The 13,592-nt window shown below is 39.3% G+C and overlaps 14 non-coding genes across 14 annotated transcripts; all 14 read right to left on the bottom strand.

Annotated features, from left to right (window-relative positions):
- Positions 1 to 627: 627 nt before the first annotated feature.
- On the bottom strand, positions 628 to 709 carry Trnal-aag (transfer RNA leucine (anticodon AAG)). The gene has a single exon. It is a non-coding gene; the product is annotated as a tRNA-Leu (tRNA).
- A 1,134-nt stretch (positions 710 to 1,843) lies between these two features.
- Positions 1,844 to 1,925, bottom strand: Trnal-aag (transfer RNA leucine (anticodon AAG)). The gene has a single exon. It is a non-coding gene; the product is annotated as a tRNA-Leu (tRNA).
- Positions 1,926 to 4,119: 2,194 nt separating this feature from the next.
- Trnal-aag (transfer RNA leucine (anticodon AAG)) lies at positions 4,120 to 4,201 on the bottom strand. Its single transcript has one exon. It is a non-coding gene; the product is annotated as a tRNA-Leu (tRNA).
- Positions 4,202 to 5,335: 1,134 nt separating this feature from the next.
- On the bottom strand, positions 5,336 to 5,417 carry Trnal-aag (transfer RNA leucine (anticodon AAG)). Its single transcript has one exon. It is a non-coding gene; the product is annotated as a tRNA-Leu (tRNA).
- A 1,134-nt stretch (positions 5,418 to 6,551) lies between these two features.
- On the bottom strand, positions 6,552 to 6,633 carry Trnal-aag (transfer RNA leucine (anticodon AAG)). The gene has a single exon. It is a non-coding gene; the product is annotated as a tRNA-Leu (tRNA).
- Positions 6,634 to 7,611: 978 nt separating this feature from the next.
- Trnal-aag (transfer RNA leucine (anticodon AAG)) lies at positions 7,612 to 7,693 on the bottom strand. Its single transcript has one exon. It is a non-coding gene; the product is annotated as a tRNA-Leu (tRNA).
- Positions 7,694 to 8,671: 978 nt separating this feature from the next.
- Positions 8,672 to 8,753, bottom strand: Trnal-aag (transfer RNA leucine (anticodon AAG)). Its single transcript has one exon. It is a non-coding gene; the product is annotated as a tRNA-Leu (tRNA).
- A 385-nt stretch (positions 8,754 to 9,138) lies between these two features.
- Trnal-uag (transfer RNA leucine (anticodon UAG)) lies at positions 9,139 to 9,220 on the bottom strand. Its single transcript has one exon. It is a non-coding gene; the product is annotated as a tRNA-Leu (tRNA).
- Positions 9,221 to 9,719: 499 nt separating this feature from the next.
- Trnal-aag (transfer RNA leucine (anticodon AAG)) lies at positions 9,720 to 9,801 on the bottom strand. Its single transcript has one exon. It is a non-coding gene; the product is annotated as a tRNA-Leu (tRNA).
- Positions 9,802 to 10,186: 385 nt separating this feature from the next.
- Trnal-uag (transfer RNA leucine (anticodon UAG)) lies at positions 10,187 to 10,268 on the bottom strand. Its single transcript has one exon. It is a non-coding gene; the product is annotated as a tRNA-Leu (tRNA).
- A 509-nt stretch (positions 10,269 to 10,777) lies between these two features.
- On the bottom strand, positions 10,778 to 10,859 carry Trnal-aag (transfer RNA leucine (anticodon AAG)). The gene has a single exon. It is a non-coding gene; the product is annotated as a tRNA-Leu (tRNA).
- Positions 10,860 to 11,244: 385 nt separating this feature from the next.
- On the bottom strand, positions 11,245 to 11,326 carry Trnal-uag (transfer RNA leucine (anticodon UAG)). The gene has a single exon. It is a non-coding gene; the product is annotated as a tRNA-Leu (tRNA).
- Positions 11,327 to 12,881: 1,555 nt separating this feature from the next.
- Trnal-uag (transfer RNA leucine (anticodon UAG)) lies at positions 12,882 to 12,963 on the bottom strand. The gene has a single exon. It is a non-coding gene; the product is annotated as a tRNA-Leu (tRNA).
- Positions 12,964 to 13,486: 523 nt separating this feature from the next.
- Positions 13,487 to 13,568, bottom strand: Trnal-aag (transfer RNA leucine (anticodon AAG)). Its single transcript has one exon. It is a non-coding gene; the product is annotated as a tRNA-Leu (tRNA).
- Between the last annotated feature and the right edge of the window lie 24 nt (positions 13,569 to 13,592).

Genomic DNA, 13,592 nt, shown 5'->3' with positions numbered 1-13,592 from the left:
TGTTCGATATACTTTTGAAACATGTATGATTAGTTCACGGGAGCGAGATTCCAACTCGCGCCACCGAAGTGACTGGTGCCTAAAACCAGCGCCTTAGACCGCTCGGCCATCATGCCTATTTTTTAAGAAATAAAATCCCCCTATCAAAAAAGTTCAAGTAAACCAAAAATGGCTTATGCTGACATTAGCAGGAAGATTTTTGTTCTAACCAATTAACCTAAGATTCGAATTGCTAAGTCTGTCCCTTGACAAGTAAACTTTGACAAATTCACATTGCGTGGGTACAATAATGAAACGCCGAAAATTATACTCTTGTGGGTTAAATGTTAAAAATTATGCAATTATCAAGAAAAATGTTGAACATGACTGTAAGAACGTTTCATTCGGACTATCGCTCTTAACAAGCTGTAAATCCAAATCTCCTGTCGTTTAAACGCTTTAGATCTCTGTTTCGAAAAATAAACGAAATTTTTCGCAAAATCAAGTGGTACAAGTGACACTTTACCCCAATGCGACAAAGACTTGTCAATTATACTTTTTCTAAAATTAGCGTTTTTCTGGGGACGAAGTTTTTAAGCGTAAGCAATATTCTCTGTCCGAGGACATTTCCGGTCATGCGATATAAGATGACAGGAGCGAGATTCGAACTCGCGCCACCGAAGTGACTGGTGCCTTAAACCAGCGCCTTAGACCGCTCGGCCATCCTGCCCGGTTTTTCAAATACATAATGTCGACGAGAGTGCAAAGAAAATAGTATTTACGCGTATTTAAGCACTAGATGACATGTAAAAATGAACGAAATATATGAAAAATTCAAATAAGTAAGTGACGCAAAATAATACTTATACCGCTCGGCCATCCTGCCCGGTTTTTCAAATACATAATGTCGACAAGCGTGCAGAGAAAATAGTATTTACGCGTATTTAAGCACTAGATGACATGTAAAAATGACCAAAATGTATGAAAAATTCAAATAACTAAGTGACGCTAAATAATACGTTGATACCCAACCAGTTCTGCCCATTCCAATGCAAGTGCATTCGTCCCGTGACTTTTCATCAATTTAGATAGTTTTGCCTGATTGTGGGAAGAATTACCTGCACAGTCAAGCAGTTTTAGTGATTCCGTCCTGCATGCAAGCGAAACTTGTGAAACATCCTTTTTAAACGTTCGCGCTTTTTTCTAGGCAAAATAGTTAAGCGGAAATAAAAACGTTTGTTCGATATACTTTTGAAACATGTATGATTAGTTCACGGGAGCGAGATTCGAACTCGCGCCACCGAAGTGACTGGTGCCTAAAACCAGCGCCTTAGACCGCTCGGCCATCATGCCTATTTTTTAAGAAATAAAATCCCCCTATCAAAAAAGTTCAAGTAAACCAAAAATGGCTTATGCTGACATTAGCAGGAAGATTTTTGTTCTAACCAATTAACCTAAGATTCGAATTGCTAAGTCTGTCCCTTGACAAGTAAACTTTGACAAATTCACATTGCGTGGGTACAATAATGAAACGCCGAAAATTATACTCTTGTGGGTTAAATGTTAAAAATTATGCAATTATCAAGAAAAATGTTGAACATGACTGTAAGAACGTTTCATTCGGACTATCGCTCTTAACAAGCTGTAAATCCAAATCTCCTGTCGTTTAAACGCTTTAGATCTCTGTTTCGAAAAATAAACGAAATTTTTCGCAAAATCAAGTGGTACAAGTGACACTTTACCCCAATGCGACAAAGACTTGTCAATTATACTTTTTCTAAAATTTGCGTTTTTCTGGGGACGAAGTTTTTAAGCGTAAGCAATATTCTCTGTCCGAGGACATTTCCGGTCATGCGATATAAGATGACAGGAGCGAGATTCGAACTCGCGCCACCGAAGTGACTGGTGCCTTAAACCAGCGCCTTAGACCGCTCGGCCATCCTGCCCGGTTTTTCAAATACATAATGTCGACGAGAGTGCAAAGAAAATAGTATTTACGCGTATTTAAGCACTAGATGACATGTAAAAATGAACGAAATATATGAAAAATTCAAATAAGTAAGTGACGCAAAATAATACGTTAATGCCCAACCAGCTCTGCACATTCCATTGCAAGTGTATTCGTCCCCTGACTTTTCATCAATTTAGAGAGTTTTGCCTGATTGTGGGCGGAAATACCTGCACAGTCAAGCAGTTTTAGCGATCCCGTCCCGCATGCAAGCGAAACTTGTGATACATCCTTCTTAAACGTTCGCGCATTTTTCTAGGCAAAATGGTTAAACGAAAATAAAAACGTTTGTCCGACGTACTTTTCAGACTTGTATGATTAGTTGACAGGAGCGAGATTCGAACTCGCGCCACCGAAGTGACTGGTGCCTAAAACCAGCGCCTTAGACCGCTCGGCCATCATGACTATTTTTTAAGAAATAAAATCCCCGTCTCAAAAAAGTTCAAGTAAACCAAAAATGGCTTATGCTGACATTAGCAGGAAGATTTTTGTTCTAACCAATTAACCTAAGATCCGAATTGCTAAGTCTGTCCCTTGACAAGTAAACTTTGACAAGTTCACATTGCGTGGGTACAATAATGAAACGCCGAAAATTATACTCTTGTGGGTTAAATGTTAAAAATTATGCAATTATCAAGAAAAATGTTGAACATGACTGTAAGAACGTTTCATTCGGACAAATGCTCTTAACAAGCTGTAAATCCAAATCTCCTGTCGTTTAAACGCTTTAGATCTCTGTTTCGAAAAATAAACGAAATTTTTCGCAAAATCAAGTGGTACAAGTGACACTTTAACCCAATGCGACAAAGACTTGTTAATTATACTTTTTCTAAAATTTGCGTCTTTCTGGGGACGAAGTTTTTAAGCGTAATCAATATTCTCTGTCCGAGGACATTTCCGGTCATGCAATATAAGATGACAGGAGCGTGATTCAAACTCGCGCCACTGAAGTGACTGGTGCCTTAACCCAGCGCCTTATACCGCTCGGCCATCCTGCCCGGTTTTTCAAATACATAATGTCGACAAGCGTGCAGAGAAAATAGTATTTACGCGTATTTAAGCACTAGATGACATGTAAAAATGAACGAAATATATGAAAAATTCAAATAAGTAAGTGACGCAAAATAATACTTATACCGCTCGGCCATCCTGCCCGGTTTTTCAAATACATAATGTCGACAAGTGTGCAGAGAAAATAGTATTTACGCGTATTTAAGCACTAGATGACATGTAAAAATGACCAAAATGTATGAAAAATTCAAATAACTAAGTGACGCTAAATAATACGTTGATACCCAACCAGTTCTGCCCATTCCAATGCAAGTGCATTCGTCCCGTGACTTTTCATCAATTTAGATAGTTTTGCCTGATTGTGGGAAGAATTACCTGCACAGTCAAGCAGTTTTAGTGATTCCGTCCTGCATGCAAGCGAAACTTGTGAAACATCCTTTTTAAACGTTCGCGCTTTTTTCTAGGCAAAATAGTTAAGCGGAAATAAAAACGTTTGTTCGATATACTTTTGAAACATGTATGATTAGTTCACGGGAGCGAGATTCGAACTCGCGCCACCGAAGTGACTGGTGCCTAAAACCAGCGCCTTAGACCGCTCGGCCATCATGCCTATTTTTTAAGAAATAAAATCCCCCTATCAAAAAAGTTCAAGTAAACCAAAAATGGCTTATGCTGACATTAGCAGGAAGATTTTTGTTCTAACCAATTAACCTAAGATTCGAATTGCTAAGTCTGTCCCTTGACAAGTAAACTTTGACAAATTCACATTGCGTGGGTACAATAATGAAACGCCGAAAATTATACTCTTGTGGGTTAAATGTTAAAAATTATGCAATTATCAAGAAAAATGTTGAACATGACTGTAAGAACGTTTCATTCGGACTATCGCTCTTAACAAGCTGTAAATCCAAATCTCCTGTCGTTTAAACGCTTTAGATCTCTGTTTCGAAAAATAAACGAAATTTTTCGCAAAATCAAGTGGTACAAGTGACACTTTACCCCAATGCGACAAAGACTTGTCAATTATACTTTTTCTAAAATTTGCGTTTTTCTGGGGACGAAGTTTTTAAGCGTAAGCAATATTCTCTGTCCGAGGACATTTCCGGTCATGCGATATAAGATGACAGGAGCGAGATTCGAACTCGTGCCACCGAAGTGACTGGAGCCTTAAACCAGCGCCTTAGACCGCTCGGCCATCCTGCCCGGTTTTTCAAATACATAATGTCGACGAGAGTGCAAAGAAAATAGTATTTACGCGTATTTAAGCACTAGATGACATGTAAAAATGAACGAAATATATGAAAAATTCAAATAAGTAAGTGACGCAAAATAATACTTATACCGCTCGGCCATCCTGCCCGGTTTTTCAAATACATAATGTCGACAAGCGTGCAGAGAAAATAGTATTTACGCGTATTTAAGCACTAGATGACATGTAAAAATGACCAAAATGTATGAAAAATTCAAATAACTAAGTGACGCTAAATAATACGTTGATACCCAACCAGTTCTGCCCATTCCAATGCAAGTGCATTCGTCCCGTGACTTTTCATCAATTTAGATAGTTTTGCCTGATTGTGGGAAGAATTACCTGCACAGTCAAGCAGTTTTAGTGATTCCGTCCTGCATGCAAGCGAAACTTGTGAAACATCCTTTTTAAACGTTCGCGCTTTTTTCTAGGCAAAATAGTTAAGCGGAAATAAAAACGTTTGTTCGATATACTTTTGAAACATGTATGATTAGTTCACGGGAGCGAGATTCGAACTCGCGCCACCGAAGTGACTGGTGCCTAAAACCAGCGCCTTAGACCGCTCGGCCATCATGCCTATTTTTTAAGAAATAAAATCCCCCTATCAAAAAAGTTCAAGTAAACCAAAAATGGCTTATGCTGACATTAGCAGGAAGATTTTTGTTCTAACCAATTAACCTAAGATTCGAATTGCTAAGTCTGTCCCTTGACAAGTAAACTTTGACAAATTCACATTGCGTGGGTACAATAATGAAACGCCGAAAATTATACTCTTGTGGGTTAAATGTTAAAAATTATGCAATTATCAAGAAAAATGTTGAACATGACTGTAAGAACGTTTCATTCGGACTATCGCTCTTAACAAGCTGTAAATCCAAATCTCCTGTCGTTTAAACGCTTTAGATCTCTGTTTCGAAAAATAAACGAAATTTTTCGCAAAATCAAGTGGTACAAGTGACACTTTACCCCAATGCGACAAAGACTTGTCAATTATACTTTTTCTAAAATTTGCGTTTTTCTGGGGACGAAGTTTTTAAGCGTAAGCAATATTCTCTGTCCGAGGACATTTCCGGTCATGCGATATAAGATGACAGGAGCGAGATTCGAACTCGCGCCACCGAAGTGACTGGTGCCTTAAACCAGCGCCTTAGACCGCTCGGCCATCCTGCCCGGTTTTTCAAATACATAATGTCGACGAGAGTGCAAAGAAAATAGTATTTACGCGTATTTAAGCACTAGATGACATGTAAAAATGAACGAAATATATGAAAAATTCAAATAAGTAAGTGACGCAAAATAATACTTATACCGCTCGGCCATCCTGCCCGGTTTTTCAAATACATAATGTCGACAAGCGTGCAGAGAAAATAGTATTTACGCGTATTTAAGCACTAGATGACATGTAAAAATGACCAAAATGTATGAAAAATTCAAATAACTAAGTGACGCTAAATAATACGTTGATACCCAACCAGTTCTGCCCATTCCAATGCAAGTGCATTCGTCCCGTGACTTTTCATCAATTTAGATAGTTTTGCCTGATTGTGGGAAGAATTACCTGCACAGTCAAGCAGTTTTAGTGATTCCGTCCTGCATGCAAGCGAAACTTGTGAAACATCCTTTTTAAACGTTCGCGCTTTTTTCTAGGCAAAATAGTTAAGCGGAAATAAAAACGTTTGTTCGATATACTTTTGAAACATGTATGATTAGTTCACGGGAGCGAGATTCGAACTCGCGCCACCGAAGTGACTGGTGCCTAAAACCAGCGCCTTAGACCGCTCGGCCATCATGCCTATTTTTTAAGAAATAAAATCCCCCTATCAAAAAAGTTCAAGTAAACCAAAAATGGCTTATGCTGACATTAGCAGGAAGATTTTTGTTCTAACCAATTAACCTAAGATTCGAATTGCTAAGTCTGTCCCTTGACAAGTAAACTTTGACAAATTCACATTGCGTGGGTACAATAATGAAACGCCGAAAATTATACTCTTGTGGGTTAAATGTTAAAAATTATGCAATTATCAAGAAAAATGTTGAACATGACTGTAAGAACGTTTCATTCGGACTATCGCTCTTAACAAGCTGTAAATCCAAATCTCCTGTCGTTTAAACGCTTTAGATCTCTGTTTCGAAAAATAAACGAAATTTTTCGCAAAATCAAGTGGTACAAGTGACACTTTACCCCAATGCGACAAAGACTTGTCAATTATACTTTTTCTAAAATTTGCGTTTTTCTGGGGACGAAGTTTTTAAGCGTAAGCAATATTCTCTGTCCGAGGACATTTCCGGTCATGCGATATAAGATGACAGGAGCGAGATTCGAACTCGCGCCACCGAAGTGACTGGTGCCTTAAACCAGCGCCTTAGACCGCTCGGCCATCCTGCCCGGTTTTTCAAATACATAATGTCGACGAGAGTGCAAAGAAAATAGTATTTACGCGTATTTAAGCACTAGATGACATGTAAAAATGAACGAAATATATGAAAAATTCAAATAAGTAAGTGACGCAAAATAATACGTTAATGCCCAACCAGCTCTGCACATTCCATTGCAAGTGTATTCGTCCCCTGACTTTTCATCAATTTAGAGAGTTTTGCCTGATTGTGGGCGGAAATACCTGCACAGTCAAGCAGTTTTAGCGATCCCGTCCCGCATGCAAGCGAAACTTGTGATACATCCTTCTTAAACGTTCGCGCATTTTTCTAGGCAAAATGGTTAAACGAAAATAAAAACGTTTGTCCGACGTACTTTTCAGACTTGTATGATTAGTTGACAGGAGCGAGATTCGAACTCGCGCCACCGAAGTGACTGGTGCCTAATACCAGCGCCTTAGACCTCTGGCCCATCCTGCCTTATTTTTAAGATATAAAATCCCCAACCCAAAAAAGTTCAAGTAAACCAAAAATGGCTTATTCTGACATTAGCAGGAAGGTTTTTGCTCTGACCAATTAACTTAAGATCCGACGTCCTAAGTCTGTCCCTTGACAAGTAAACTTTGACAAGTTCACATTGCGTAGGTACAATAATCAAACGCCGAAAATTATACTCTTGTGGGTTAAATGTTAAATATTATGCAATTATCAAGAAAAATGTTTAACATGACTGTAAGACCGTTTCATTCGGACTATCGCTCTTAACAAGCTGTAAATCCAAATCTCCTGTCGTTTAAACGCTTTAGATCTCTATTTCGTAAAATAAACAAAATTTTCCGCAAAATCAAGTGGTACAAGTGACATTTTTCCCCAATGCGACAAACACTTATTAATTATACTTTTTCTCAAATTTGCGTCTTTCTGGGGACGAAGTTTTTAAGCGTAATCAATATTCTCTGTCCGAGGACATTTCCGGTCATGCGATATAAGATGACAGGAGCGAAATTCGAACTCGCGCCACAGAAGTGACTGGTGCCTTAAACCAGCGCCTTAGACCGCTCGGCCATCCTGCCCGGTGTTTCAAATACATAATGTCGACGAGCGTGCAGAGAAAATAGTATTTACGCGTATTTAAGCACTAGATGACATGTAAAAATGACCGAAATGAATGAAAAATTTAAATAAGTAAGTGACGCAAAATAATACGTTGATACCCAACCAGCTCTGCACATTCCATTGCAAGTTCATTCGTCCCGTGACTCTTCATCAATTAAGAGAGTTTTGCCTGATTGTGGGCGGAATTACCTGCACAGTCAAGCAGTTTTAGCGATCCCGTCCCGCATGCAAGCGAAACTTGTGATACATCCTTCTTAAACGTTCGCGCATTTTTCTAGGCAAAATGGTTAAACGAAAATAAAAACGTTTGTCCGACGTACTTTTCAGACTTGTATGATTAGTTGACAGGAGCGAGATTCGAACTCGCGCCACCGAAGTGACTGGTGCCTAATACCAGCGCCTTAGACCTCTGGCCCATCCTGCCTTATTTTTAAGATATAAAATCCCCAACCCAAAAAAGTTCAAGTAAACCAAAAATGGCTTATTCTGACATTAGCAGGAAGGTTTTTGCTCTGACCAATTAACTTAAGATCCGACGTCCTAAGTCTGTCCCTTGACAAGTAAACTTTGACAAGTTCACATTGCGTAGGTACAATAATCAAACGCCGAAAATTATACTCTTGTGGGTTAAATGTTAAATATTATGCAATTATCAAGAAAAATGTTTAACATGACTGTAAGACCGTTTCATTCGGACTATCGCTCTTAACAAGCTGTAAATCCAAATCTCCTGTCGTTTAAACGCTTTAGATCTCTATTTCGTAAAATAAACAAAATTTTCCGCAAAATCAAGTGGTACAAGTGACATTTTTCCCCAATGCGACAAACACTTATTAATTATACTTTTTCTCAAATTTGCGTCTTTCTGGGGACGAAGTTTTTAAGCGTAATCAATATTCTCTGTCCGAGGACATTTCCGGTCATGCGATATAAGATGACAGGAGCGAGATTCGAACTCGCGCCACCGAAGTGACTGGTGCCTTAAACCAGCGCCTTAGACCGCTCGGCCATCCTGCCCGGTGTTTCAAATACATAATGTCGACGAGCGTGCAGAGAAAATAGTATTTACGCGTATTTAAGCACTAGATGACATGTAAAAATGACCGAAATGAATGAAAAATTTAAATAAGTAAGTGACGCAAAATAATACGTTGATACCCAACCAGCTCTGCACATTCCATTGCAAGTTCATTCGTCCCGTGACTCTTCATCAATTAAGAGAGTTTTGCCTGATTGTGGGCGGAATTACCTGCACAGTCAAGCAATTTTAGCGATCCCGTCCTGCATGCAAGCGAAACTTGTGATACATCCTTTTTAAACGTTCGCGCATTTTTCTAGGCAAAATAGTTAAGCGGAAATAAAAACGTTTGTCCGACGTACTTTACAGACATGTATGATTAGTTGACAGGAGCGAGATTCGAATTCGCGCCACCGAAGTGACTGGTGCCTAAAACCAGCGCCTTAGACCGCTCGGCCATCCTGCCTACTTTTTAAGATATAAAATCCCCGTCCCAAAAAAGTTCAAGTACACCAAAAATGGCTTATTCTGACATTAGCAGGGAGTTTTTGGCTCTAACCAATTAACCTAAGATCCGAAGTCCTAAGTCTGTCCGTTGACAAGTAAACTTTGACAAGTTCACATTGCGTGGGTACAATAATGAAACGCCGAAAATTATACTCTTGTGGGTTAAATGTTAAAAATTATGCAATTATCAAGAAAAATGTTGAACATGACTGTAAGACCGTTTCATTCGGACTATCGCTCTTAACAAGCTGTAAATCCAAATCTCCTGTCGTTTAAACACTTTAGACCTCCGTTTCGAAGAATAAACGAAATTCAAGTGGTACAAGTGCCATTTTTCCCCAATGCGACGAAGATTTGTTAATTATACTTTTTTAAAATTTGCGTCTTTCTGAGGACGAAGTTTTTAAGCGCAATCAATATCCTCTGTCCGAGGACATTTACGGACATGCGATATAAGATGACAGGAGCGAGATTCGAACTCGCGCCACCGAAATGACTGGTGCCTTAAACCAGCGCCTTAGACCGCTCGGCTATCCTGCCCGGTTTTGCAAATACATAATGTGGACGAGCGTGCGGAAAAAATAGTATTTACGCGTATTTAAGCACTAGATGACATGTAAAAATTACCGAAATGTATGAAAAATTCAAATAAGTAAGTGACGCAAAATAATACGTTGATACCCAACCAGCTTTGCACATTCCATTGCAAGTGTATTCGTCCCGTGACTTTTCATCAATTTAGATAGTTTTGCCTGATTGTGGGCGGAATTACCTGCAAAGTCAAGCAGTTTTAGCGATCCCGTCCTACATGCAAGCAAAACTTGTGAAACATCCTTTTTGAACGTTCGCGCATTTTTCTAGGCAAAATAGTTAAGCGGAAATAAAAACGTTTGTCCGACGTACTTTTCAGACATGTATTATTAGTTGACAGGAGCGAGATTCGAACTCGCGCCACCGAAGTGACTGGTGCCTAAAACCAGCGCCTTAGACCTCTCCGCCATCCTGCCTTCTTTTTAAGATATAAAATCCCCGTCCCAAAAAAGTTCAAGTAAACCAAAAATGGCTTATTCTGACATTAGCAGGAAGGTTTTTGCTCTAACCAATTAACCTAAGATCCGAAGTCCTAAGTCTGTCCGTTGACAAGTAAACTTTGACAAGTTCACATTGCGTGGGTACAATAATGAAACGCCGAAAATTATACTCTTGTGGGTTAAATGATAAAATTATGCAATTATCAAGAAAAATGTTGAACATGACTGTAAGACCGTTTCATTCGGACTATCGCTCTTAACAAGCTGTAAATCCAAATCTCCTGTCGTTTAAACGCTTTAGATCTCTGTTTCGAAGAATAAAGGAAATGTTCCGCAAAATCAAGTGGTACAAGTGCCATTTTTCCCCAATGCGACGAAGACTTGTTAATTATACTTTTTTAAAATTTGCGTCTTTCTGAGGACGAAGTTTTTAAGCGCAATCAATATCCTCTGTCCGAGGACATTTCCGGACATGCAATATAAGATGACAGGAGCGAGATTCGAACTCGCGCCACCGAAGTGACTGGTGCCTTAAACCAGCGCCTTAGACCGCTCGGCTATCCTGCCCGGTTTTGCAAATACATAATATGGACGAGCTTGCGGAAAAAATAGTATTTACGCGTATTTAAGCACTAGATGACATGTAAAAATGACCGAAATGTATGAAAAATTCAAATAAGTAAGTGACGCAACATAATACGTTGATACCCAACCAGCTTTGCACATTCCATTGCAAGTGTATTCGTCCCGTGACTTTTCATCAATTTAGAGAGTTTTGCCTGATTGTGGGCGGAATTACCTGCAAAGTCAAGCAGTTTTAGCGATCCCGTCCTACATGCAAGCAAAACTTGTGAAACATCCTTTTTGAACGTTCGCGCATTTTTCTAGGCAAAATAGTTAAGCGGAAATAAAAACGTTTGTCCGACGTACTTTTCAGACATGTATTATTAGTTGACAGGAGCGAGATTCGAACTCGCGCCACCGAAGTGACTGGTGCCTAAAACCAGCGCCTTAGACCGCTCGGCCATCCTGCCTTCTTTTTAAGATTTAAAATCCCCGTCCTAAAGAAAAACAAAAAAAGTTCAAGTAAACCAAAAATGGCTTATTCTGACATTAGCAGGAAGGTTTTTGCTCTAACCAATTAACCTAAGATCCGCAGTCCTAAGTCTGTCCGTTGACAAGTAAACTTTGACAAGTTCACATTGCGTGGGTACAATAATGAAACGCCGAAAATTATACTCTTGTGGGTTAAATGTTAAAAATTATGCAATTACCAAGAAAAATGTTGAACATGACTGTAAGACCGTTTCATTCGGACTATCGCTCTTAACAAGCTGTAAATCCAAATCTCCTGTCGTTTAAACGCTTTAGATCTCTGTTTCGAAAAATAAAGGAAATGTTCCGCAAAATCAAGTGGTACAAGTGCCATTTTTCCCCAATGCGACGAAGACTTGTTAATTATACTTTTTTAAAATTTGCGTCTTTCTGGGGACGAAGTTTTTAAGCGCAATCAATATCCTCTGTCCGAGGACATTTCTGGACATGCGATATAAGATGACAGGAGCGAGATTCAAACTTGCGCCACCGAAGTGACTGGTGCCTAAAACCAGCGCCATAGACCACTCGGCCATCCTGCCTTCTTTTTAAGATATAAAATTCCCGTCCCAAAAAAGTTCAAGTAAACCAAAAATGGCTTATTCTGACATTAGCAGGAAGGTTTTTGCTCTAACCAATTAACCTAAGATCCGAAGTCCTAAGTCTGTCCCTTGACAAGTAAACTTTGACAAGTTCACATTGCGTGGGTACAATAATGAAGCGCCAAAAATTATACTCTTGTGGGTTAAATGTTAAAAACTTTTGCAATTATCAAGAAAAATGTTGAACATGACTGTAAGACCGTTTCATTCGGACTATCGCTCTTAACAAGTTGTTAATCCAAATCTCCTGTCGTTTAACCGCTTTAGAGCTCTGTTTCGAAAATTAAACGAAATGTTCCGCAAAATGAAGTGGTACAAGTGCCATTTTTCCCCAATGCGACGAAGACTTGTTAATTATACTTTTTCAGTTTTTAAGCGCAATCAATATCCTTTGTCCGAGGACATTTCCGAACATGCGATATAAGATGACAATAGCGAGATTCGAACTCACGCCACCGAAGTGACTGGTGCCTTAAACCAGCGCCTTAGACCGCTCGGCCATCCTGCCGGCTTTTCAAATACATAATGTGGACGAGCGTGCGGAAAAAATATTATTTACGCGTATTTAAGCACTAGATGACATGTAAAAATGACCGAAATGTATGAAAAATTCAAATAAGTAAGTGACGCAAAATAATACATTGATACCCAACCAGCTCTGCACATTCCATTGCAAGTGTATTCGTCCCGTGACTTTTCATCAATTTAGAGAGTTTTGCCTGATTGTGGGCGGAATTACCTGCAAAGTCAAGCAGTTTTAGCGATCCCGTCCTGCATGGAAGCGAAACTTATGAAACATCCTTTTTAAACGTTCGCGCATTTTTCTAGGCAAAATATTTAAGCGGAGATAAAAACTTTTGCCTGACGTACTTTTCAGACATGTATGATTAGTTGACAGGAGCGAGATTCGAACTCGCGCCACCGAAGAGACTGGTGCCTAAAACCAGCGCCTTAGACCGCTCGGCCATCCTGCCTACTTTTTATGATTTAAAATCCCCGTCCTAAAGAAAAACAAAAAAAGTTCAAGTAAACCAAAAATGGCTTATTCTGACATTAGCAGGATGGTTTTTGCTCTAACCAATTAACCTAAGATCCGAAGTCCTAAGTCTGTCCCTTGACAAGTAAACTTTGACAAGTTCACATTGCGTGGGTACAATAATGAAACGTCGAAAATTATACTCTTGTGGGTTAAATGTTAAAAACTTATGCAATTATCAAGAAAAATGTTGAACATGACTGTAAGACCGTTTCATTCGGACTATCGCTTTTAACAAGCTGTTAATCCAATTCTCCTGTTGTTTAAACGCTTTAGACCTCTGTTTCGAAAAATAAACGAAATGTTCCGCAAAATCAAGTGGTACAAGTGACATTTTTCCCAAATTCGACAACGACTTGTTAATTATACTTTTTCTAAAATTTGCGTCTGCCTGGGGATGAAGTTTTTAAGCGTAATTAATATTCTCTGTCCGAGGACATTTCCGGTCATGCAATATAAGATGACAGGAGCGAGATTCGAACTCGCGCCACCGAAGTGACTGGTGCCTTAAACCAGCGCCTTAGACCGCTCGGCTATCCTGCCCGGTTTTTCAAATACATAATGCAG

This window comes from Hydractinia symbiolongicarpus, chromosome 3, assembly GCF_029227915.1.
Source record: "Hydractinia symbiolongicarpus strain clone_291-10 chromosome 3, HSymV2.1, whole genome shotgun sequence".
Taxonomy (NCBI): Eukaryota; Metazoa; Cnidaria; class Hydrozoa; order Anthoathecata; family Hydractiniidae; genus Hydractinia; species Hydractinia symbiolongicarpus.
Note: the sequence above shows the minus strand (reverse complement) of the source record. Positions and strands in the feature narration are given on the sequence as shown.